Raw genomic sequence first — 26,634 nt, 5'->3', positions numbered from 1 at the left:
CCCCTTAGTTCCAGTGAAAGGAACTCTGAATGCTTCAGCATACCAAGACATTTTGGACAATTCCATGCTCCCAACTTTGTGGGAACAGTTTGGAGCTGGCCCCTTCCTCTTCCAACATGACTGTGCACCAGTGCACAAAGCAAGGTCCATAAAGACATGGATGACAGAGTCTGGTGTGGATGAACTTGACTGGCCTGCACAGAGTCCTGACCTCAACCCGATAGAACACCTTTGGGATGAATTAGAGCGGAGACTGAGAGCCAGGCCTTCTCGTCCAACATCAGTGTGCGACCTCACAAATGCGCTTCTGGAAGAATGGTCAAAAATTCCCATAAACACACTCCTAAACCTTGTGGACAGCCTTCCCAGAAGAGTTGAAGCTGTTCTAGCTGCAAAGGGTGGACCGACGTCATATTGAACCCTATGGATTAGGAACGGGATGTCACTTAAGCTCATATGTGAGTCAAGGCAGGTGAGCAAATACTTTTGGCAATATAGTGTATTTGGTCCAGCCCAGCTATCGAGGCCAGATCATTTTTTGCTTGCTGTTTTTTCTGTTTGATTTCTGTTTGTGTCCTTTCTATCGGTTTGGCTGGTTAGATTTATTTACAAGGTTATTCTCGAGCCCTTGTCTTAAGGCGAGTTATTTTCCTAACCAGTGGTGAGAGATTTTCAGCATTTCCCTAGTCATTCTGTTTTCCTGATTCCGTTCCCTCTCACCCACTGGCCCTGTCTGTCCCTTCTGATCTGTTCACCTGACCCTTGGTTGGACTCCTGCTGGATTCTGCCTTTCTGTGCACGTGCGTTTTTGTCTGAGCTGGATGCTAGATGCACGGGACTCTGAACCTGTCCTCCCAGGTGCATTTGTTTCTGTGTGAGCTGGTTGCTCGACGCACAGGACTCTGAACCTGCCTTCAAGCTCTGATAGATTCCTGAAACCCAGATCTGTCCTATGCGGATAGGAACCCCTGACCAGACTACGGACTACTAGATTCCAGAACTACTCCAGTCTGATCTGAATCCCTGTCCTGGATCAGAGTCCTGCTTGCGCACTGGGGTTGCTGCATTGGGGACGCTCTGGATGGCTCAGTGCCGCATTGTTGGCAGTTGGCTTATCCTGCCTAAGATTGAGAGGATGGACTGAGCTGTTTACCCGGGTATTGACTCACTCTAATAATCATCTTCTGTTCAGATGATTGTGGTAACTTACCTGTGTTTCTCCCTAAACCAGAGTGTCATGGATTGGGTACCCCGCCCCCCTCCTCCAGATCCTCAGCAGACTGCTTCAGTTCTGTTCTGTCTGTTTTTATTTTAATAACTGCTTTGAATTTTCCTACTGGCTGTCTCACCTTGAATACTTGGTCCATCTGTCCTGTCTCATGACAGAAACAGCCCTGGTGAAAGTTTGAAATGATATTCTCATGGCCTCAGATAATTAACTTGTATCTGTACAGTACTTGTCCTTTTAGATCTCAGTGCGTCGTTTAATACAGCTGATCATATAAAAGGATTTGAATATTTTGTGGTAATTAAGGGAGCAGTGTCATGGTCTTGGTCCTGTTGTTCTTTACTTTGCTCCTTGTTTTCTAGTTTTATTGGTTTAATTCCAGTTTTGTTGTAATTTCTAGATTTATGTTAGTTCTCATGTTTTTCTGTTGTCCTCTGTTGCCCTCTTGTGTGTGTGTGTGTGTGTGTGTGTTCCTTTCCCCTTGGCTCCCTCATTGTCTCCTCCCACACCTGCTCCTTGTCAGCTCGTTAGCCCTCCCTTTGTCTCTGTCAGCTATATATGCCCTCCCTCTGCTCTCACTCTTTGTTGGTTCCTTGTCTTTGCTGTCCTCCCAAGCTGTTGTCCACCTACCTCGTCTCTCCCTGGCTCCTTAGTTCTGGTTTGCTTTCATTATTACGGTAGTTGGATTTTTGGATTCCTGCCTTTGTTACTCTTTTTGCCCCATTAAAACTCCTAGAAATCTCCTCAGCCTCTCGGCTTCTGCATTTGGGTCATCCAAACCCAATCTTGACAAACAGTGCTAAGCTGGTTTAATTCTTATTTATCTGACAGATTTCCATTTGTTTATGTTATTGAAAAATCTTCCTCAAGCTCCAGGGTTACGTGGAGTACCACAGGGGTCAGTGCTGGGGCCAATTTTCTTTATAATATATACGCTCCCAATCGGTAGAATTGTTAGACAGCATGGGATTAAATTCCACTGCTATGCTGATGATACTCAGCTGTCTATAAATACAGCTGACCCATTACATAGACTACAGCAGATCTTGAAGACATAAAAACCTGGATGACTTAACTTTCTGCTTCTGAATGTGTTAGGTTTCTGTTTCTGTTATGTTTTTCTTTTGATATTCAGTTTTGCTTTGCTCTTTGTTTTATAGGTTTTTATGGTTTAATTCTTATTTTATTGTGTTCCTTGGGTTTTTCTCAGTTACTGTCTCAGTCTTGGTTCTGTTATATTTTCTTTTTAGTGCTCAGTTTTGATTTACTTTTCGTTTTCTAGTGGTTTTATTTTTATTTTGCTGTTTTCTCCTGTTTATTCTTAGTTAATGTTTCAGTCTTGGCACTGTTATGTTTTTCTTTTGAGTGTTCAGTTTTGCTTTATTCCATGTTTTATAGTCTTATTGGTTTAATTCTTATTTTGTTTTTTTCTGGTTATTTTCAGTTCCCAGGTTTTTATCTGTTGCCCTCTGCTGCCCTCTTGAGTTCTTCTTTTTTCTCTTGCTCCTTTCTTGTTTCTGCTCTGCTCACACCTGCTCCTAATCATTAACCCTCTCTTTGTTTCAGTCTTCTGCAAATATTCTCTCTGCTCTGTTCTTCTTTGCTGGGTCCTCATCTAACCTCATTAGTCTTCCTCCTACTCATCTCTCTGAGCCATCCTCCAGGTTACAGTTCTTCCCCTGATGACTCCTAGGTTTTTGGTAACGTTTGACTTGTGTTTTAATTTTTTTTTTTATCTTAGAATTTTTGGACTCCTGGTTTCTCGTTTGTTTTTGGACTTTGTTTTCATTTGGATTTCTGGATTCCTGTTGCCTGTGGTTTTGGACTTTGTTTCAGTACTCTTCATTAAATCAACTAAAAATTCACCTCTGCCTGCCTGCCTCTGCTTTTGGGTCTACTATCCTAAACCAAATCCTGGCAGAATGCAAACAAAACAGAAGTTATAGTCTTTGCAGTCTTGGAAAAAAATGCTGGTTAGTCAGTCACATAATTTAGAGGGGATTAAATTGATCTTAAAAAAAAAAAAAAAAAAAAAAAGTACAAAAAACAACCATGGTGTTGTTTTTCATAAGGATCTGCCATCTAATCCCTTATGAAAGAGGATTCTTGTATTTTCTTATTTCACACACTACACATGTCCTTGTTGTAGCTATTGAATTTATTTTTTCGTTTCTGCAATTCACAGACCCCCAGAGAGGATCAAGCTCTGCATGGAGCACAATTCAATTCTTCTAGCTGAAGGGCGATGCTTTTTGATTGGCACAAAAATGCAGAATCTGGGAACATCTTTCTAACTTTACCTATAAGTCAAAAAGCGCTAGTCGGCGCCTTGAGAGTAACATTCACTACTTCTAGTCTGCATCTAGAAACCTCAACTCGAACTTGAGGAGAAGCTCCTCTCTGCACGATTGATGGAAAAGATATTTCGGCTATAAAGAGGAAATTATTCGTAACTGCTTTGTTTTCTTTAAACAGCGCATATGTGCAAAAACCCAAAATGCGCAGAAATGCATCTGCAGTGCTTATCATTTGCATCTAGTTAAGAAGGAGTGGCGCAGATTCACAAAACAGAAAAATTACTTTTATACCTGAATCACATCAACTACACTCTCGGGAAGGTGTGCCTTCTGTCAGATCACTCTTTATTGCTTTATGACCAAAAACGGTTTGTATTTTGTGTAAAACAAGTTTACAGTCAGCCGACTCCCTCCTTTTATTGTGTGTGAGAGCAAGCTGAAAAATTATTAGACCTCCATCTATTGATCGGGCTTTAAAATCCAATTGATTTGAACGACGCTCAATCAGCGACGTTCAGATTTTTGTCAGTTTTACTGAACATCTGCATTAGTGTCCGCGTCGTACAAAGTGTGTAATTGGTGAGGAAGTAGCGCCACTGTTGCGCGGAGGGAGGGAAGATCTGTGCAGTCTAACAGAAGAAGCTGGAGAGAGAAAAAAAAAAAGTAGGAAACCACCGCAGTCAAAGCCTGGAGTCTCATTCAGCACCTCTAGCTGCTGGACAGAGGCAGAGTTGAGCAAGAGATCAGCTCAAAGATCCAGTCCGGAGAGAGACCCTGCAGGCTAAAGATTCACCTTCCTCATCCCACTTCCCACCTTTTTCATTTGTTGTTCTATCATAATCTGTGCGCTGGGGTTTCACGATCAGCGGGAGAGTCAAGAGCTGCTGACTGACACTGGTTGGCAAAGAGGATCAGAGGAAATCTGGAAGGAAGGAAGCACACACCGCAGAACTTCTTTCTTCTCCACTTTCAGAGGTAAGAGATTTCCCCATTTAAGGATTTTAGGAGAGATATGGCAGTCATGCATCACTGGTTTACGCAGTTGTGTGAGGGCTTCTTGTTTGGGAGAGTGCTCTTATTGACAAGATAACATATTGAGTGAAATGTGTGTGCTGACATATACACGTCCTCTGAGGGTTTTCTTGTGAGTATTCCAATATATTCTAACTTTATAAAGCCTTTCAGAGTGAATATATTTTCAATTGTGTGTGTTGCCTCAGAGATGGCTCCTCTGATCACACTCAACAGATGAATCACCTTTGCTGAGAGCCAGGCTTATGATGGTTGACGTTTCTTGGGGTGGGTGGGTTGGGGGTTTTAAGGGGGTGTTGACTGTACAAGGAACCCCTTCATAAGCTTGAGCCCCCTCTGAGACCCCCCTCCGCTTCTTCCTCCTTAATTTTTCTCCTGCTCCTCAGACATGTGAATCTTAGGAGTCAGTTGATGTAATTCAGTTTCTTTACTTGCTGTGGAATCTGTGTTACTTTTGTGCCTTTCCAATAAGTTTATTTTCTTTTTAGTAAATAAGACATAATGTCCCAGTTGGTCATACTGCTTGGTGATGCCTCAATTCACTATATGTTAGAGGCTGTGTTCATTTATGTCCACACTTCTGCAGCTCTTAGCTCGTGAAACATGCTGGTTGTTTCAATATGCTACAATTTAAAAGAAAAAAAAACATTTATCGCTGTGTAGTTGTCCAGAGGATTTCATCATGTTTGAGCACATACCTTTCGTTCTAATATACAAATCTATCTAAATGAAATATGATAGAATCTAAAAAAAGGTTATACATGATCTACACCTTTTACTAATGGTGTGATGGTGGTGGTGCAGAAAACGTTTAAAGGAAACCTTTCTATGGGTGGATTTTAAAGTAGTGCTGATTTAAGAGTTTGGGAAAATTAATAAAGCATGGACTGAAGCTGGAAACAGTGCCTCGAGAGCCATAGACAGAAGACTCAGGGTAAACCTGTTACTGTATTGGGTTTGTACAGTCATATTTATTATTTTTGAAAACTTATTTTACTTCAGTATTGCACTTTATTTAATAAGTAAATTCTCTAGATAATTTTCCTTGGTTGGCTGTCAACAGTTGTTAGACAGGACACACGTGGAGTGAAAAGGGGAGATGAGATACAACAAAGGTCCGACATCAGGATTCTAACCCAGGACGGATGCATTATACCGCACACTTCTGCATCACTGCTGCACCCCATGACTTGCTTCAAAAGCTGGTCTGAAAGGGTACATTTAATCTGATCCCATACTCTAATTTATTTAATGTCATTGTTCTATGGAGTACATAGACATACTTTATCAAAAATCCCTTTATTAGTCTAACATAATCTAATTTCTGCCCTGCAATGGACTGGCGACCTGTCCAGGGTGTACCCCATCTCTTGCCCGTAGACAGCTGGGGATAGGAACCAGCACCCCTCGCAACCCTGCCAGGGATAAGCCATTAGATGCATGGATAATTTCTGAGGAACTTGATGTATCTAATTATATGTTACCTGTATTAATCAGCTTAATCAACTCTAACAATATATATATATATATGTGTATGTGTGTATGTATGTATGTATGTATGTATGTATGTATGTATGTATGTATGTATGTATGTATGTATGTATGTATGTATGTATGTATGTATGTATGTATGTATGTATGTATGTATGTATGTATGTATGTATGTATGTATGTATGTATGTATGTATGTATGTATGTATGTATGTATGTATATATAGATAGATATATCTATATATATATATATGTAGGTTTTTTTGCTCCAGCTTTTAATATTTTATTTTGGAAATCCATGGCTGCACAAACCATCTCTCAGATTGATTGCAATGACTAACTGATTTAATTTGAGACACCAGGACCACTAGGGTTTTTAAGTCGCCAAAAAACAACCATTTTGGCATACAAATGTTTTTTTTTTTTTGCATAACAAGCTTCCTAGCCAGTTAGTCATCTTTGAGTAGCTGCTGTTGTTGGGCTGCATGGTGGAAAAGTTTGGGCCATCTTATTAAATAAATATACTTTTATCTAAAATATTAAATTTAGCTCCTTATCCCCCCCCCCCCCATTCCGGGTCTTCTACAGCTTTGAAATGGTCTATCTCACAGGATTGCTTTGCTTTAGCCCTTTTTTATGTTTGCTTTGAAACCACAGAGGCTTGTGCTAACATTAATCATGACTTCCTGTGACTTCCTTACAACCATCTCTCACAATGGTAAGATTTGTACATGGCAATTTAATCACATTTTATTCTGGGAAATTCACTGTAACCTAAACCTGGTTTTAAATTATCTGCACAACTGTAAGATTGTAATTTATTGAACAATTTTGAAATTTCTATTTTTTTTCTTCCATTTCACAAAAATGCACCTGTTGTATTGGTCCATCACATAGGCTAGAATTTTTTTTATTATTCTAGTTATTGTATAACAGAATGTGGTAAATGTGAAATATTGTGAATGTTTTTGCAGGTCATGGTAAATTCTGGGTTTGCACCTTTAGTGAATAAATTAAGAACTTAACAGCCTTAAAGATTACATCTAGGTTTTGTATGTAGCCGGCTTATATGCACCTCTGACCCACTGTTTAAAAAGGAGAACCAACAGGGCCCAAGTGCCTCTCATGATTTCCCAAAAGATGATTTAAAGATATGCAGAAAGGACCTTTCGTTGGCCCCGCTTAAGCTATGCACCAAACACAAAGAACAGCTTTAAATTAAACTTTTTTGTTTTAGTTGGCAGAATTGGTCATAAATAAACTCTTTGAGTGTCTGCTACCTCCCAGGTTTGATATGGGGAAAACTCAATCACAGGATCATAAGATGGACTGATGACAGCTATGGAAAATGTTAAATATTAACAATCTTTAAATCAATAATAATGTTATTTAAGCTTTTTAATAGGCCATAACAAGAAGAGTCTGCTTTTAAAGTCTTTAGAGAATCCACTAAAAAGACTTACAAAAGGGAAGAAAAAATAACTTACTTTTACCACGAAATGAGTTCCTTTGTACTGTATTCCTTTCCAGACCTGATAATGTCCCCTCTACACCCAGAAAAATCATTCAGGATATGTTTACTGTCACTACTTCCATCTTTTGTGATTTATTTTTCATGCCGCTGTAAGTTAGTGTGACATTATAGGTACAGGGTGCAATAAATTATTCTCCCCGACGACATCTCGTTGCTTTTCCTTTCGCACAGCACAGAAAGCCAACACATACGTCAGCACTGAAATTCACAGGCTTCCAGCAGTGGAAATGAGAGCGACAGACGAGGAAGGAGAGGCAGACAGCCGCTTTCTCAGTTTGTTAGAAGAGTTTTAGAAATCCATTCATCTGCCGTTCTTTATCACTGACTCACCATCATGGTGTGTGTGCACATTGTGGATCACCTCCTCTGCATTCCTCTCCTGCTGCCCATCTGTTCGTCGGTGGGATGCCTCTGTGACTTTGCTGTGCTGACCACAGTGTGATGATTTCGAAAAGAACCACAACAGATCCCGTCCTTTCAAAATCAACATGCTACTCTATAAATTGCCAAACCATTCCTTCTGTAATGCTTTAATAGGTTGTTTCATTTCAAACTTGATTAATTTCATGCATTTCAGTGACTGGTGTAAGCCTTTGCACACAGAAACACGATTCATATGATTTATTTTTAATGGAGTCCAAATGCTCCTGAGTTAAGCATTCATGCTGTTTATAACCTCATCAGAGAGCCAGAGATGCAACACGCCTACAGGTAGAGCATCTTTATTAGAGTGCAGATTGACACTAATCATAGTTGACATCCATTGGCACTCTGGTTAATTTACAAGATTTATCGCACAATAAAAGTAACTAATAATTCATCCTTCCCACTGGGGCTTTTTTTTCACAAAGACGAAACACACGACAAGTTGTCAAAACAATTTGCTTTTAATCAAATGACTTGCTTATGGACGCTTTTCTCAGCATAACTAGATTTGATTTACATTTTAAATGCATGCGTAGTTTTTCAGCTTTAATATGGAGAATTTATACCAGTGGGTCAAGAGAGTAGAACATCCATACAATAAATACATTTATAATAATCTTTCAAGCTTGCAAAGATAATTAAAACCATTTTATGTTTCAAGAACCAAGAGATTCAAAGAATCCATCACAGTCTAAATATCAGTGTATTGTTAGCTGTCAGGATCTACATTCAGTCTGTGATTTTGTCTTGGGTACTGATTGGAATTTTTAAACAAAAAAGAAAAGTATTTGGATGAATGAGGAGTTGGGGAAACCAATCTACAGTCTAGACAATTAGCCCTTTAAGATTACATATTATATATCTTTATTTTTCCTTCTGTAAAACTGTCAGGTTTTTCAAAAGGTATTTTAACTCTGAAATTGTCAAGGCTCATAACAAAGGATCCAGTAATCAAGGCAGACAGACAGTTCTCAAAAGGACGTTTATTAGAAAAAAAAACATTTCTAAGGCAGGAACCTCTGCAGGGGGAAACTCAGGTTAATGACCACATTAATCTGAAGGAGGATGATTACGAAAGCCTGAGTCACTAACTTGGTCTTAAAGTTCAGGCTGTGCCCAGGGGAAGAGGTGGATTCCACCTGAATAGCTGCTAACAGCACACGGGGAATGCTGCCCAGGGAGCTCCAGACGCTAAAGCCTTGGAGTTCAGACCCAAGCAGAAGGCAGGATACTCCAGAGGGTGAAGTCGAAGCAGGTGTTGAAAAAGTTTACAGGACACCAAGCCAGCAGATCAGAGATCTGAAGAAGTACTGAGGGGAAATCCAGGTTGGTGTCAGCAGGCAGATCAACACACAAAATCTAGAAGAAGTCCGAAGACAGGTCAGGTAAACAGATCAGAACTGGAACAGGCAGGCTCAGAGATCCACATACGAAAAGGATAAGGATCAGGCTATCAGAACACAAACAGGTAAGCTAGAGAAATCTCATCGTAGGCTCAAGAATAATCTTATCTGATGACTGAAATGGGGCAGGTTAAAACAGATCAGACGGTAACAGGCAGGCCTCAGTAGTTGAGTAGCAGAACAGGTAATCAGGAGCACTAAGGTAGCACTGAAACCCTCCCACCACTGGCTTGTGAATAATCGGGCCCTGATGACTGGAAACAGGCAGGTTATATAGAACAGTGTTTTTCAATCCTGGTCCTCAAGGTTCCATGTTTTAGATGTTTCCCAGCTTTCACACACCTGTTATCAATTGATAGCAGATTATCAGGCTTTGCTGAACTGCAGTCATCTGAATCAGGTTTGCTGAACCTCAGAAACATCCAAAACATGCAGAGCAGGGTGCCTTGAGGACCAAGATTGAAAAACACTGATATAGAAGCAGGAGCAGGTGGATCAGATGAATGGTAACGAGAAACTGGGCGGAGTTAGGCAGGTGAATGAAATGAGTAATCCAGCCTGTCATCAGCGCAATGATCATGACAGAAATTTATAATTTTATGACCAACATGTATTTATGTTGAAAACTGCCCAGCAGAAGACATGTTTAATTATTGTTATGTTTTACAGTATTTAATCACTAAGTTTAAAGCCTAGAATATGTTTTTATGTGACAAACTCAAAATAGTGAATATTTTTGAAGTTGAAAAGTGATAATCTGTTAACCCTTTACTATCTCTAAAAAAAAAGAAGAAAAAATTAGTCTGGGATTTGTATAATCTGAAAAAAATATTACTGGATGTGCAGTCCTGGTCTAGTTCTGGATAAGTTAAAAGATACTGGAAGCCATTCTGATTTCATAAAACCTTATTTCATCTTAATTTTTGTCATCCAGACAGTTTCCACATACAACCAAATAACTGAAGCAACCTCTGACGGTTGTTTTTTCATTAGCTGATGCATATTTTCCTCTTGAAAATCAAAACATCTTAAATTATTGCCTTTGCCTAAAGTTAAGTTATTCTATTGTATATTGAAGCCTTTACGTCAGTTCTGGTGTTTATTAGACACGTTTCCTGATTAGTGTTGATTGTTTAATGGAAATAGCAAAGCTTGTGTTTTTCCGGAATCATAATTTCAAACAGTTATTGCTATGGCAGTAAAGGCCATCTGTATGTGTCTTGGATGTCAGCCAATCCAAACTAAACAGTAGTAAATAGCATTTGCTTTAGAAAACAGTGATTATGCATGAACGGATATTACTGATAGTGTAAACTACGATTAAAGTAATTAGGCATCCTGACTGTAGATAATTACAAAAACAAGTGATTGGTTTTGCCTTAAGAAGCTTATATCAGACATCCCATAAATGCAAGCACTAAAATGAAAACAAAATTAATGTTTGATCATGATTCATGATCAAACATTTAATGTTTAGTTTTCTAACTGATCCACTATGTTTTAATCAGTTTTTTTTTTGCCCACCTTTGCTTCAGATAAAAGCCATGACAACACTCTTGCAGAAGATAATTTGTAGTTGGGGTTTAAATTCTGCAGTTTTTCCATTTCTAGCCTGAATAGAGCAGTCAGCATGAGCAAACTGTTAATTCAATAACCCGTTGTGTTGCGATGCGATGAAGCTACCCTGCTATTTTTCAATTCCAACTTGTTAAAACTCCCTTGGTTGAAAGAGATTTGATGACCATTTGATTTAGCACGTCTCCCAGTAATCTTCACACCTAGACCACAGGGTTTGATCAGTTATTAGAAAAGCTAAAAACATGTGGCTTTCCTGTGTGTGGCACCTTTCAACTCTATACTAAAAAATTATTGTCTCTGTTGTTAAACGATGCATTACCTTCTATTAACCACAGTTTTTTTAAAGTGTTTTTCATAGAAACATACAGCCCTGATAACTGCCATACTTGTAGACTAAATAAATCATTATAGAGAAAAAAAAATCAGTCTGTTAATATAAGATCAGCAAAAATATCTCTAACAGCAGCACATCATAATCCCCAAGTTGATAAGGCCTTGAGCAAGATAAGATATCCCAGTTTTCAAAATTAAGGTCAGTATTCCTGATTCAGAAAGTTTCGCATGTAAACAACAAAACAAATAAACTGATGAGATCCAGCCTCTGCTGTTTTAGTTCCGCTTTGGTTTAGCTGCTCGGCTAGTCCTGGTTATGGAGCTTTCTCAACTGATGTTCTCACACTGAATTCCTGCTGCGCCTTCCTAAACTCAGGAATGCCATCTCAACTTATCTCTGGTGTCCAGGTGATTTCTATCCCTGTTTTGGGCACTATGACCAAAACAAACCTGGTCTTAGGGCAGGAGAAAGATGCATGTCTACTCAGAAAACCCCCAAAATGTAACAACTATTGATTTTAATTGGTTGTCTTCATAATAACCGGTTGGTTGCAGCTCGTGGCTGGTGGAAGTCTGGTTTACTTTGATAATTTTATAAATAGTATTTTATTGATATGTAGGATTGTATATAGGCCTAACTTACAGCAGTCCCGTCCGAGTGTAATGGGGATCTCTACAGTCACTAGTAAGACAGCTCTGTGCTGCCGTAGTGCAGAAGATGTCTGCCACCACAAACCTGAACCCACTCCTATGTAATCATAAATATCAATATATAAGGCAAAGGAAACATTAGGATAGAGACTTTCAGTTCATAGATGTTAATGAATATCATCCATGTAGATAAAATATGTCATTGACGTCCCTTTAATTATTACAAACTGTACCTTTAAGGAACTTTCTTTTGTTCCAGCTTTTTGTGATCTATAAATGGAATACATGTCTCGTGTTTCATGATGGAGCCTCTATTCTGCATTTTTCATTGGTTTTGCAAATGCATGAGTAGAGGCATCTTCCCACTTTCTTTGTCAATGTTAAAACCTGGCTGTTGCTTATTAATATTGATGAGTCTATCTTTAGATTTTAAGGCATCCGTCTCATAAAACTTTCACAATTCCCCCCCCAAAAAATGGTGTTTATCATGTTTAATTATTTTTTATTTAAACATTTACAGTAATAGTTACACAGAACTTGAAGAGAGATACATTTCAATAAGAAAAATTATTTAAAAACAGTTTAGAATATTTAGTAGAAATACTATATATAGTGGGTCTGTTTCGGGAAATTGTAGGAAGAAGATGAGGAATAATCTAGACCTCTCCTTGCAAAAGCATGGCTTCAAGGCCAGTTCTTTTTAGCTGCAACAGACCGCTCCAGATTAGTTCTTGTTCTGCACAGCCGCGCCTGGCAAAAATCTCTTGCCAGCAGCAGTGGGAAGGCTCATTTGAGTTTCTAAATCCCGCAGTCAACAGCCACCCATCTCACTGTGCACTATTGCTGGCGTTGATTACAATTTGAGACAGGCTCCAGAGGACGAGCATTCAGAAGAAATATTCAATTAAATGTGCACTAGGATGAGGCAGGGGTCCCTTTCTTGCAGATTTTTTTTTTTGTCACCGTTTAGGATCTAAGGCTAGTAATCTCAGGCATGGCTTCTTTAGTTTATGTGTACGAATCAATGTAAGCCTATTGTAAGCATGTTTGATTGGAACGGCATCCTCAGCTCAACACTTAAACAAACAGAGATAAGAAAAAGAGATGTCCTTTTTCAATAAAGTACATTAGCATATACTTTGCATATGTAATATTAACATAAATATGTGTTGATTACCTTGTGCAAATTTACTCAAGCAGTATATCTGAGCCATTGAAAAAAAACTATTCTGTGATTTATTCAGCATCTTGCACACACTTTGTCAATAGTTCAACCCACCAGTCATATTGGTCGTCTCAACAACATCCAGAGAGCTACGTTTAACAACATTAAATTGTAAAGAGAGCCTGCCATTAGAGGCTATACTTGTCTAGCTTGCCAGTGTTTTGCTCCATAATGGGCCTAAAGGGCTACTATGTGCTCTGCAGGTCCACTTAATGGTTTGCTGATCTTTTAAAACCCATTACTCAGAGAATCCTTGTCATTGCCCTTGCCCTTCCTCAATACCACACTTCTCACTCACTCGTAATGAGATGTCTCTATTTACATCAAGTCCTGATTACTAATGCGCAGCCAACAATGAGGGATGACATGTCCAGCCCCTCTAGCTTTTGTATCTGACACCTGTAAGGGGGAAATTATTCACAAGCAGGCAGCCAACAAACCAACCAAACAGGATGCAGACAAATACGAGTATATATGAATAAATAACCTGCAGACGAGCTAAAAGTACTACTGAGACAATAAGATATTTGATTTCACTTATGTCTCATAGAAATCATGTCCGCTCAGAAAATGGTGTCTACAAATGCTTTTCTGACCAAACACAACTGATGTATGTCTGTGCAGCCTGTATTATTTGCAGACTGATTTCCATAAACTCTTTAGCCTAATGTGTCAGGACAAGATGTTTGTAAAGATGCCAGATTTACTTTGAAATGTGTGGGAGCAATGATTAATTTAATGAGACTTAACATGAACAACAAAAATTTACTCTTTAGAGAAGCTGACATAAAGGATTAAAGTGACAAACTTTAATCCAAAAAGCCAAAATGGGAGTGACTGTCAATGTGATTCATCACTAAAATGATTCAAAATACTGAGAAGAGGTTTATTGTACAGAGGAGAACCAGCTTGTTGAAGCGGTTTGTCAGAGTGACAATAACCTCACACAGCTGTCAGAATTATGACACAATAGAAGAAAGACAACATAGAATATTATAGAACAAAAAGTCCATGTGTGACAGAAATCTCAGAGACTAACAAACTCTAAGAAAAACAATATGAAAAGTTAAAGTCTTATGTAAATCATTAACCACGCTCACTTCACAATACCTCCTTTGCTTTGTGTAGCAACGCTTTTTTAGATAAGAAGCTCCAGATGCTCTAGCTGTGTTTTAATCCACTTCTGCAACACTGGATATGATCTCCAGCTAAACCAGGTGCCCACAGAGACAAACCCGAAGTAAAACTTCACAGCATGAATGCTGCAATCCAATGACTTTACACAGAGCAAACATCATTACTATAGAAATGTTATCACTGCCAAAAAAAAAATCATATCAGTCTGATAATCATAACATTTGATATGATTAATCAGATTTGTCAACTAATCCTTCAGTCAAGCAAATTTAGTTAACTTTATGCTTACTATGCAGAAGCTCTTTCTGGACTGATATGTATTGATAGTGGCTGTCAAAGTTGGTGAATAGGAGCATTTTTCCAATCAGTGTAGCCAAATAATTGCACAATTTGGCATAGTCACAAACCGCACATTGAGCATTAAACCCTTAACTGAAATAGGGTACACTAATATTTTGGTTATAAATTTCGTCAGTTTCTATTTAATGATGCCACCCTAACAATCACTTTATGATTGTGAAACATCAATATATGATAAAGCCTTAATTTTCACTTGAAGCCATACAAAAGCATTTTTAGATACACAAACTGACATGGCCGGTTTTACTGATGCTTAATCTGTCATGTTTTAGTTTCAGAGGACTCAAAAATAAAGCAGGGAAAAAGAAAACATGTAGGACACTTTATTAAAATAAGGAAATTGGTCCCTTTCAAGGAGGTATTACTGAAGCAGAAACAATAGAGAACTAAAGAGTAGCAGGGAACATGAAGTAAGGAACCGGTTTAGGAAAATGAAAACCAACAGCCTTAAATACATGGGGATGGAGAGGAGAAGAGAAGGGAAGCCAATGAGATACAGGTGAAAGAAATCAGGGTGATTGTCAGGAGTGAATAAGCTTATTTGCCAAGGTGGCAGTGCAGAAGGAAGGCTGGGGGACTGAGGAAAAAGACTGAGACAAAACAGACACCTGAGCACTAAATAAAGATGGAAAGACAAATACAAACCCAAGGGGAAATAAACCAGAATACACATGGAATAAACTAAGCAAAATGAGTGTGTAAGAGAACCACTAAGGGTAAACAACTAAAGCAAAATAAGGAACATAATAAACAACAATAAGAAGTCCATATATAGCCAAAACCTAATACTCAGATTAGGACATAATTTATTTAGGTGTTATTGCAATTACCCTGATTCAGGATTACTAATCTTTTGATCTACTTAGGTTTTAAAATCTTTACATTTCAAAACTCTACAGTTTCAATCATGCATTGAATTACAGCTGCTTTTATATTTGATGTTCTCTTAGATATTTGCTGAATATGTATTTTTAAAAGCAATACTTGATTTTTGCCAATAAAAAGCCAAATTTGTGACACACTGTGCCTTTAATCAAGCTGTTTTAACCAATGTTATTTTAGCAAAAGTAGCATGACTTGTTGATATTTTTTTATGCATGTGCATTTTGAATCATTTCACACATTTTTGCTTAAAATTGTGATACTCTTACATTTCTAGTGTAAGTTATAAAACCATGAGGATCTTATCCTGGCCGAGGCCTAATTAGCTAATGCAAGTAATTATTGCTTCCAATTAAGATAATGTGGACATCTACCTGCCTGTTTTATTATTATTTTTTATGGTGTAGAATAACCTATTTGAGCTGAATGTACTGCATGTTAATTGCCAGAAAACACAGTGGTTCTAATGCTGAGTGCAGGCTGGTATCGCCTACAGATTTGCTGTGGGAACAAAAAGTGATGTGGAGAGAATATGCAACGTGCCGCTGTGGACCATATTGGTTGTTACCTGAGAGTTTTCATCTCACTTACAGACCATGCCCTGTCTTTGTTTACAACGTGGCTGTAATAGGGGCACTGTAGACTTTCCTCAGTCAATACAAACACTGTTCCAGACCCCAGCTGCTTCATAACTTGGCAGGACGACTCTGAGGCATGCACACTGCAGAAATACACACAAATGCAAACACACACAACGGCGCTCGGTGGTTCTGTTACAGTGCCTGGAGCTGTTGCTGTAGATGTCATACCCATGTAGAGAAATATTAGTACATGGCATGGAGTGTATTTGATATATTAGGGAATTCCACCAGATTAAGCCCTGCTGCTGCAACTGACATATTAGATATTTATCTGTTAAAGGGTGATAACATAAATTGTACATTGTTTTTCTCTTTACTTTTTTGTTAAGTTATCATGTTTTCAGTGCTCTTAAGTACAAAATTACTTATTGTTTTTCATTTTTTTAATGTGTGCTGTATACATAGTTGAACAAATAACAGACCAGAGAACAATTTATATTTTCAGTAAACCTGTTTGAAGTTTGTAGGACATTGTGGAACAGTTTCCTCAACTTTTGCTGGTTATAAATATTTGCTGATTTGCATCTGTCCCCTAGATAGTGAGGGTGAACAGAAGCCACAAATATTAGGGCACTAACTGAACCTTTATCATATATGGTGCAGGCTCCAGGAACTTGTAATTAATGGGTCTGTGTGAACAAAAAGGCCGTCGTCCAGGTATACTTTGAGGGAACTCTTAACTGCGAGCTTTTCATCACTGAATTCTGTGCTAGAAACCATCCATTTAGACCTTCTAATGAAATGCTCCATCTCTGTCATCTCACTGCTCTTTTCACGATCTATTACACTTTATACATTCATTCCTCCGTTGCATTATGTGCCAATGACTTCTGCCATCCCCCCACGCTGTTTCAGTTATGAGAAGGAGGGAAGCCATTGCCGAAGTTCCATCAGGAAGTCATATCATAATTTTCGATAATAATTTTTTTCCCCTGTTCAGTTTAAGATTACTTTTTGCATAATTTCTCCATCTTGGGTTGTGGCCAAAAATCTTGTACAAATGGAAGCAGGGATGATTATCACTAATAATTTAAGGGCAAGGCTCTTTGAAATGAATGTGCTTTCAGGGATTAGCAAACATACAGTCCAGGTTATACTCTATATACACAAGTCCTTGTTTTAATCCTGGAAACAGTCTTAAACATTCAAGATCTTGGACAGAATTAGATGGCCTAAATGGTTAGCCAAAAAAACCCCAAACACCTGCTTTAAATGACAGGTCTCAAAGGTAAAGATATATTATTTATTTTAATAGAGAAAATTTGTTTTTCTCACTTCTTTAAGCTATTGTTGAGGTGGAGATTTACCTTGCAATGTTTTGACCCAGCAGCTCGTTTGAAATCCAGTGAATTACACTGATGTGCAGCGGTTTCTGATCCAGATGCGATAGTGAGTTTAGCAAGAAGTATAAAAAAACAAACAAAAAAACCAAAACAACACCAAAAACATGACTGCTCTCCAGCACCAAAGTGATAATAACATTTTAGGAGTTTAAAGGTGACGGGAAACTTGAGGAGCTAATCGAATTTACAGTGGTCTTAATGGACAAAGAAACAGTTACATGGGACTTTTGACATAAAGCATTGGTAATTATTAAGCTTGAAGATGACTGTCAGTCCTATTGAATCAGGAGGAAACAATAATTAAAATAAAATCTTTAGAAAAAAAATTATTCTGCATGTGTGTATATGTTCTAAAAGGTCGAAATCTTAATGTTTAAATTCAGGGGAGGCCACAACGCTCAGACTGTCAGATATATTTGCATGTATTACTAAACAATGGATTAGACTCCTTTTAGAGATTGTTGCCTGCTGATAGGAGTAATAGGATTGTGAGGCTGAAGGAGTTGTTTATATAACAATTTCCCAATATTCCTGGACAACAAGGCCAGTTACACAAAGCTAAACAAATGAAAGAGAGTATCGATCAATGCCTGAATGAAGTAAGGCACTCTTCATATCTGACTCCATACAGTAGTTATATATCATTATGCAATTTATTAAAAGGAGCCGAAGGCTCTTCTCTTAAAATATTAATTGAATATGGTACTGCTCACAATTTAACACCCTCCGACAGCAATCAGAGAGATTAAAGCAGACAGTGGCCAAATGCTTTGTTGCCAGTTCACAGTTCATAAATCTTTGTATTACTTGAATGAAATACCCTGAAATGAATAGATGATCAAGCGTTTAATACAGCAGAGGGAAGTTTCACAGCAAAGAAACTCTTTTGATTTAAATGTCTCCTGTTCACCATTTCCAGCAAATCCATTTACAGTTAAATTATTTGAAATGAAGAGTTTTACCACCAGAAGTATTTACAATGTGCTCCAGATTTAATAATACAGCACCCTATTCCCACGCATGATAGCTTGTTATAGAGACTATGCTGAATTATTAATGATAATATTAGTTAACAAATCTCATGTATCAAGGCCTCTGCCTCTGAGAGTTGTTCCCTCGAGCATTCTGAGTGGGATCTACAGGATTATTAGAGACGAATGAAAGCTGAAGGAGGTCAGACGCCTAAAATCATACAATCTCAAAAAACTAGATGCCAAGATTTGTGATGATTCATCGTATTTTTTACCTCTTTTTTATGGATGTAGCAACATTGAATGTTACCTAATTTAAGAGTAAAAACCTTTCAGAGTATTGATTTGAAGACTTTTTAAGTTTGGTGGAGCAGATTAAATTTATATGCAGCTTCTGCAATAAACCTCCTTATTTTACCTATTTCACATCCCTTCAGTTGAGACAACATCTGAAGGGTAAAATGCTAAAAAGGACATGCACTGGGAGAAACTTAGCATGTCAAACAAAATCAAATCAAACAATACAAATTAATATTCTTTAGCACCTAATTTAATTTCATAACTTTTTATTTAGAAATAGCAAATACACTTTATGGAATATGAATCTTTTATCAGAGAATCTCTTTACAGGACAGCATTCATTCATTTGCACCAGAAATCTGATGAGTGGCATTCACTTTGTTAATGGAAAGTCATAGCAAGTTAGCTTAAGCTATAGCACAACATATATGTGAAAATTTTTTTATGGTCAGATAATAATGGTAATGCTAATTTGGCAATGGCAGCATGATCCTTTGCCTTTCCAGGGCATAGGATTCGATCAGAGTTGGAATAGGGGGATATGAATGGATCCAGATAATAATCTTGAAATAAAGGATCATGTTTAAGCAAGGCAATCACTCAAAACATACAGCTAGACCTAAAATGCATGAGAATTACCCAGTCAGAATCCAGACCACCCTAACAAATGCTATTGGCAGATGCCCTTCATGCAGTCTGACTGTGACTGAACGTTTCTTTTTTTTTTTTGTGAAGAATAATTATCTTAAGATATTCAAAGAGGATAGAAATATAATCCAACAACTGTAACCACAGTGGGAGGTGGTTCTGCAAAGCACAGACAGATTTTATTTTTAATTTTGTAAAATAATATTATTTTCCTCCCACTTTACATATCTGTACTGTATTTCGTGTTAGTGCTTCCTAGATTCTGCAAACCCATTACATATTGCACAATATTGAAAACAGATTGAGAAGTTTATGAAAAGATAAGTAAACAGCAAATAATCTGATCTCTTACCATCGTTTTAGTCTGTGTTCAAAACTGGATTTTTATCACTTAGGTCTGTGCTGATGGTCTTGTCTTTTAGTTGTCTAGACAAATTAACTATTTGCTTTGCAATAACAATGATTAGATAAGAATTGTTGCGTAAAATCTATTTACAAACTATTTTTACACTATTTTCTCCTCACTTGCTGTGCAGAGGAGGCCTAATCCTTTTAAGAGAAGTTGATAGACTAGCAATATAAATGAGACTGCTCCACCATCTAAGGATCTGTCTTCATTAGGAGCAGATCTACAGAGAGTTTCTATTAGCTCACTATCAAGATGGGGCACTGCGAGGAGGAAATTATGCATGTCACAAGACAAAGCGAAGGCGTCCCAAAGCTAAGCCCAATGTAGGATGAAAAGCCTTAATCAACGACAAGGACTACCGGTGACAGGGCACAATGATCGCCCCATGTGTCACATTGTAGAAGATTACATTCGGGACATGACAGATTGACACTTCCTCCGTGAATTCCTGGCTGAGAAGAAGATATGATGGCACTCCTGCTCTGCTCCGATTTTTTTTTTTTTTGCTTTTCTGTCATTCTGAACTATCTGTAGTCTTTTTCAGATGTGGATCATTATTTTTTCTCTCCTCTACAAGGGTAATGACACATGGTGTTCTTTTAAAGATAACAGCAGCGCATTAATCCTCAGGAGAGCCACATGTTCACTTAGCCAGATTTGTAAGAAAATAAATTACAGTTATAAAGGAACTGTAGACTTTAAAACTGCGGATTTAGAAAAAAAAAAAAGAAAACTAATTGATTATCCTTAATTTAAAATTCCTGTTAAGTAATGCTTATCATTTTTTGTAAATCTCTGTCCCATCAGTTAGATTTAAAAACACTCGTCTGCAGTTCTTAAAAAAAACTCATCCATCCATTACAGAGAATTAAACATGTATTTAGTCACTGAATGAATTACATGTCATAACCAGGCAATTTCATTTTAGGTATAATAAGCATATTTATAGTGTTTCAATCTCTGCTAAAACTTTTAGAGGTGACCTTCTTAAAAACCTTTCATTGATCTAAAATAATTGTTTACTCATTTGACAAATAAGTTGTTAATGCAGTAACTTGGTATGTTGTAGATGTACCACAAAGAATGCATTCAAAATACTGACTGTAAAAGAAATATGATTTTCTAAGCCATATAGTTGGAGATAATGATCGTGATAATTATAAAATAAGATTGATAAATTATTATTACTTATAGTGCACATTATATAAGTTAAAAAGAATGCAATTTAAAGGACTATAATTAGTATAATTGTTGATATTTTGCTAATCAATAAACCGTAAAAAGCCGACTGTCTGCTCATTAACATAAAAATTAACATAAAGAAACAGAAAGACAATATAATGATCTTGGTTTGAAAATGTGCTCATATTTGAAGTCTACTTCTTCTGTATGGTGTTTTGTTTTTTTTTTGGCTGCAGAGGATCCTTTCATAAAATCATTGTGAAAGGTCGATAAATAAATGCATTCTAAGAGTAACATCCGTGTTAAATTTAAAATATATTGTAAAGTAAAAATTTAAAATATTTTCAATAACATCATTAATTGTGGTTTACTACAACAGGCTTAATTGTCCATTTAGTGTGCTATGTTTTGTTCAACACTGTTTTGTGCTTGCTTGACAGAGTCCATTGATGTTGAAGGATATTTTCAGTTAAACTCTGGACCTCAAGCTCGCTTCCTTTTAATACACAGTATTGTTTTCCTGTAGCCTGACGTAGTCCGACTCAATTCTAGTCAGAATATGAGTCTGATACTGCTCCATAGAGCTGTGATTATGGGGCGTGTTTTGAACGAACCAGGAAAAAAAATGCCTCTGCACTCAATTGGATAGACCTACAACCAATAAGAGCAACGGAGTGCGTGACGTATGTTAAGCGAGGCATAGTTGTTGTCCACAAAAATCAAACCATGCAGTTTCACGCCTAGAATAAGAAGATGAGACTTGATCGCGTTTCTCTGTTCCTCTTTTAAAATTAATTTGCTGTCGATATCTTCTAGAATAGACCTAATAGCAGAATCTACTCACCCAAACTCTCCAGCGGCAGCCATTATTGTTGTCACCCTAGCGCGCTTTGGTCAGGTGGTTGATAACGTTACTCTTGATCATCTGTCCATCATCGTATAAAGCCCGCCCTGACAATTTGATTGGATCGCCTGACAGTGGGCTTTAATACTCGCGCTACTACGGAGCAGAGCCAGACCGAACTTCCCCGAACTCAAACCTTGTGGGCGGGACTAAGTTCGGACTGGCACCCAGGCTAGTTTTCCTGTTTATGTAAAAGAAATTTAAAAAGAAGAAAAAGAAAGTTCTATCTGAACAACTGTTTTCACAAATGTCTGTTATAAAGATTATTACATAGCTTTTGAGTTAAGTGGCACATATATTAGCGCTGCATTACTTCATAATATTATGTCAGAGTGTCGTTTAAAAAAGGTAAATGTTAGAAACAAGGATATTGAAAGAGAATGTCTTGCAAGAGTATTTTCAGAAGTTTTTATTATACTCTGCTTTTATATAGCATGAATAGAAAAAACATATGACGGGAGTGTAATTCAGTTTTTTTAACTTACCATTGTGGGTCTTGATTTAACAGCATGCTCTTGTTTCCTATGCCTGCTGAGTAGCACCGTCATCAGTCCCCTCTAAACAAGTGTCTAGAAGCTGCAGATAGGAAAGTATGACAGACAGTAAATATTTTGAGGTGGTACCTATAACTTTCACTCCACTACAATTTAAGGTTATATTTTGTACTTTCTACTCTTCTCAATTTCTAGGAAGCTGCTAGTTACTTGTTCCTTTTGGTTCAGCTAAGCTTTGTAAACCGTTGTTGCTATTTTTCTCTCTTGAAATGCAATTTCAACATGGAGGATAGCATCCCTTCGGACTAAATTTCGACACCACCATTTAAGAGCTTTGCATGACGTTCCACAAATGTGAGAAACTCAGGGCAGATATTATTTTTAATTTTTACATTCATTAAGCTGTTAGTAGTTGCCGTGTGGACAAGCTGTTCAGTTGGATGACTTCTAAAATCAGACTTGCGGTTTCTAACAGATTCAACCTTGAACCCCTATTACATAGTGAAAGTGTGAGGAGAATCAAGACACTCCTGTTTTCTCTTTGGTTTGTTTTTAAATAAGAAATAATAATCAAACTAGCTGTCCATATTATTTTTGGCATTTTTATGCAGACGTTCTTTACAAGTGGAGAATAATCTGATTCGAAATGGCAAGGCAGTTAAACCCTCAATTGCAAGAGTTGGTGCTCTCTTGACTTTCAGGCACTCTTGAAAAAAAAAAACAACATATAAACACATCTCAGATGTGCTGCTTTATTTTTTTATCCTCATATTTATTTAAGTTTTAAATGAACATGAAGTGGTACTACATCTCTAAAGTGATTATAGCCACCCTGGGTAATAATAATCTTCTCTTTGGAATAGATTCTCTGTTGCTTTCACTGTTTTACAGCCCTGCAAAATTAGTGTAGTAATCCCCCGCCTGAACTGCGTATATGTCTTGTATTACTTGTATCTGGGACATCTAGCATCTTTAGCTTGAAGCCTCAAGTCTTGCAGATTTTGCAGCAGCTCCCCACTTCTAGTGTCGGATCAGAGCCTCAAGGGAGCATCAGAATATATTTTTGCTTTGAAGCTTTAAGGGCTTCACCAATCTGCCAGTTTAACGGATTGAGCTGGGCTTTTTTAAAGGTGCCACAAAGACAGAAATTTTTGCTGCGCTTGTTAAAAGGCGAACAGTTTTGCTTGTCTCTCTCTTTTTATTATACCTCTGTATGTTTCGTTTTTAAGGGATGGATATATTCATTTATTCCCTTTTAGGCTGAGAAATAAATAGGCAAAACAGCTGTATAAAAACTCAGCATATGTCACTCAGTTCTACATTTGGAAGTCACACTGGGTGTCAAGCCAGTGCTGCATAGTTTAACACTTCTAAGATGTCAAAATCTAATTATAGCTCATGGTTATGAATGTAAGTTGTTATACACACTCATCTTGCATTTTGGGAGAAAAGTCCAAAAGCAGCTGAATTGACCAAGATCCTGTGCAAAAAACTTGAACATAGCTGTATCTACAAACATTCACATTATACAGAGATTAAGAATTAGATATAAACACATTGTCTGTGTAGTAACATGTAGGTAAAAGTAAACATCTTGTAGGCATGATGTGTGGGCTCTGCAGATATGTTAGCTGTCTTTGTCCTGACCCTAGACCTGTAAGTATTGGGTGTAGGGAAGGTAAGCCTCTATGATTCTTTCTGTGGACCCACCTGTGCATTGTAGCCGCATAGTAATGAAGAAATACAGGACAGACTGAACCGACAAATGGAGTTCCCACGAGAGAAGGGAAATACAGTCTCTACCTCAGAACAGTGTCTATGTCTATGTGTGAGGAGGATCAACTTAGATCCTGAGATGATTTCTAAAGCCTCTTTTCCCACTGAAAATAAATGAAAATTAAGGCGTCTTTTTAAAACATGGGTCAACCTGCTAACTATCAGCATTTTGCTTCCTTCCCAATGGCAACAAAAAGCTAGGTCTAACCCCTCGTTCATGATGTAACCAGTTCGACAGAAATCAGGAAAGTAAACAGTGGAGAGCAACATGTAAGGATGCTGGGGCGTATGAAGTGTGTTGTGTTGTTTCGCTCTTTTATCTGTCCGAATCCTTCCATTGTTGCACCATGTTTATCGAATATAAACAGAATAGTTTGGGCTTGATTGATCAAAAGCGATTTGGCAGTGTTTTTGACATCCGTACATTGCGCTCAAGGATAGCACGTAAATTATCTGGTGTTCCCACAGCATGCCAATCAGGGCCGAGGTGATTTTAACAGAGGTCACTTGCAGAGTCATTTGACCTGGTTAGACAAGTGTCAGTGAGCTGTTCTCACTGCCACTGAACACCGATTGTTCCAGGGTCTAAACTGTTTTCTTGGCTAATGGGAAAGGGGCACAAGTGATCCACAGACATACTTTGTTGAGGATTATGAGAGGTTGTAGTGGATGTAGTTCTCTAGAGGTTTGCGATCATCTCCACAGTCTTGACTGGGATAAGCTCAATCTGACTGCTGTCTGTAGGCAATTCTCATCATTGTCCTGGACAAGACTAATGACCATGATATCACCTCCAAACTTCAGTAGTTTCCAAAACAGGACTGCTGATGGTACATGTAAGAGAGAAAATGTTCCCCAGCATTACCTGGTGCTGCTGATCAGTCAGCAGGCCGTGATCCAAGTTTAGCTTCCTCTGACCGGAGCACCCATTTTCACAGGTTTACTTTATTTCTATCATTAAAAAAACCCAGAATCAGACTTTTTATGCTGTTTCTTTAAAATGACCATATTTCTGTGGGGAGCTAATAGGTGTCCCGTCAACAGATTATTTTCACTTGAATGTGGAAATGCACATATTTTTGAAGTGGGAAACTGGCGACACAGATGGTGGCTGAGGCCAGTTTCTATCATAATTTCTCTGAGACATTTAATTTCACTCTATATGAAGCGTTAATTGAAGATAGACTTTATAAGATCCATAACTAACTTTGTTGAGAAGATATTGAAGAGACATCATGGTATGCGTTCAAACCAACGTCTACATTTGGTTGAAAACCCAATTTTCAATGACTATTATAGGACTAAAATCGGACAAAATCAGACTAACCAAACACAGCCCAAATTTTAACAAGTATATCTGGACTAATTTAAGACTATGATGGACCGACCAGATTTAGCACAACAAACAATGTATAAATTACCACTGTTGTTTGGGAGTGAGATATTTGCTGTCCTACCACAGAAATAAACAAAAAGCTTCATGATCAGCCTAAATTTAAAATAAAAGTCTCCCCTTCACATTCCTTTACCAGGGGTTCAACGGGATGAGTCAAACGCATTTGGATGCAAACTTTATAGTGATGCTGTGCACATAGACCCTGGACTGTATTTAATTAAAAAACCAAGTTGTTGTCTAAATTTTATTTAGCAAATCAACCTGAATACAAATGATCACCACTAAATGGGGTAGAAGCATTAAAAAAAAAAAAGTATGTGCCTAATTTTTAAGTTAAAGATAAAATACTCATATTATCAAACTAAGGAAGGTAAATAAGTTTTAAAAGTGTACATTTAATTTATCTACTCCTTATTGCACATTTTAAATAGAATTATTAAACAGGAAACTTAAATTGTATTTATTAATCCATTATTAAATACTGGAATGAGGACATGCATTTTCAAATTCTATTCCTGAATGAGATTTAAAAAACAAAATTAATCAATCTGATTATAAATACCTTTCCTAACCATGCCTTTAAAAAGGTTGTTACTTATTCCCTTTTCTATTTTTTTTTTCAAGTTGTGTTTTCAAATCCTTTTTGAAATTTCAATTTTGTTTTTGCTTTACCCACTCCATTTCACATTTTCTGTTACCCCCTGGTCCTTAAAAGTACAATTAAACCAATCACAGCTACTCTTTTAATGTAAACACCTTCTCATTGGTCTGACACCTGCAGTTTGATCATAAGCTCTATAAAGAGCAGCTGTCGTTGGTTTAATCATAATTTCTGTGTTTTAAAGGTGTGTTTAGGAATAGTATCTAAATCTCTATTTAGAAATAGAATTAGAAAAGACATTTTCATCTTTATTTGTATTTAATAATAGATTAAAAACAATTTATCATTCCGATTTAATAATTCAATTTAAAATGGGCAATTAGAAAATACTT

At 37.4% G+C, this 26,634-nt stretch overlaps 1 protein-coding gene across 2 annotated transcripts in view; it reads left to right on the top strand.

The window, feature by feature from the left end:
• The first annotated feature begins 4,176 nt into the window (after nucleotides 1–4,176).
• The window catches only part of LOC119782052 (metabotropic glutamate receptor 4-like), a 218,321-nt gene continuing 195,863 nt past the window's right edge, over nucleotides 4,177–26,634 (top strand). For both annotated transcript variants that reach the window (XM_038282805.1, XM_038282806.1), the window contains exon 1: nucleotides 4,177–4,500. The gene's annotated coding sequence lies outside the window, so the exon portion shown is untranslated. The remainder of the gene's footprint in view (nucleotides 4,501–26,634) is intronic.

This window comes from Cyprinodon tularosa, unplaced genomic scaffold, assembly GCF_016077235.1.
Source record: "Cyprinodon tularosa strain WSP-4 unplaced genomic scaffold, ASM1607723v1 ctg187, whole genome shotgun sequence".
NCBI lineage: Eukaryota > Metazoa > Chordata > Actinopteri > Cyprinodontiformes > Cyprinodontidae > Cyprinodon > Cyprinodon tularosa.
This window is presented reverse-complemented; position numbering and strand designations above follow the sequence as displayed.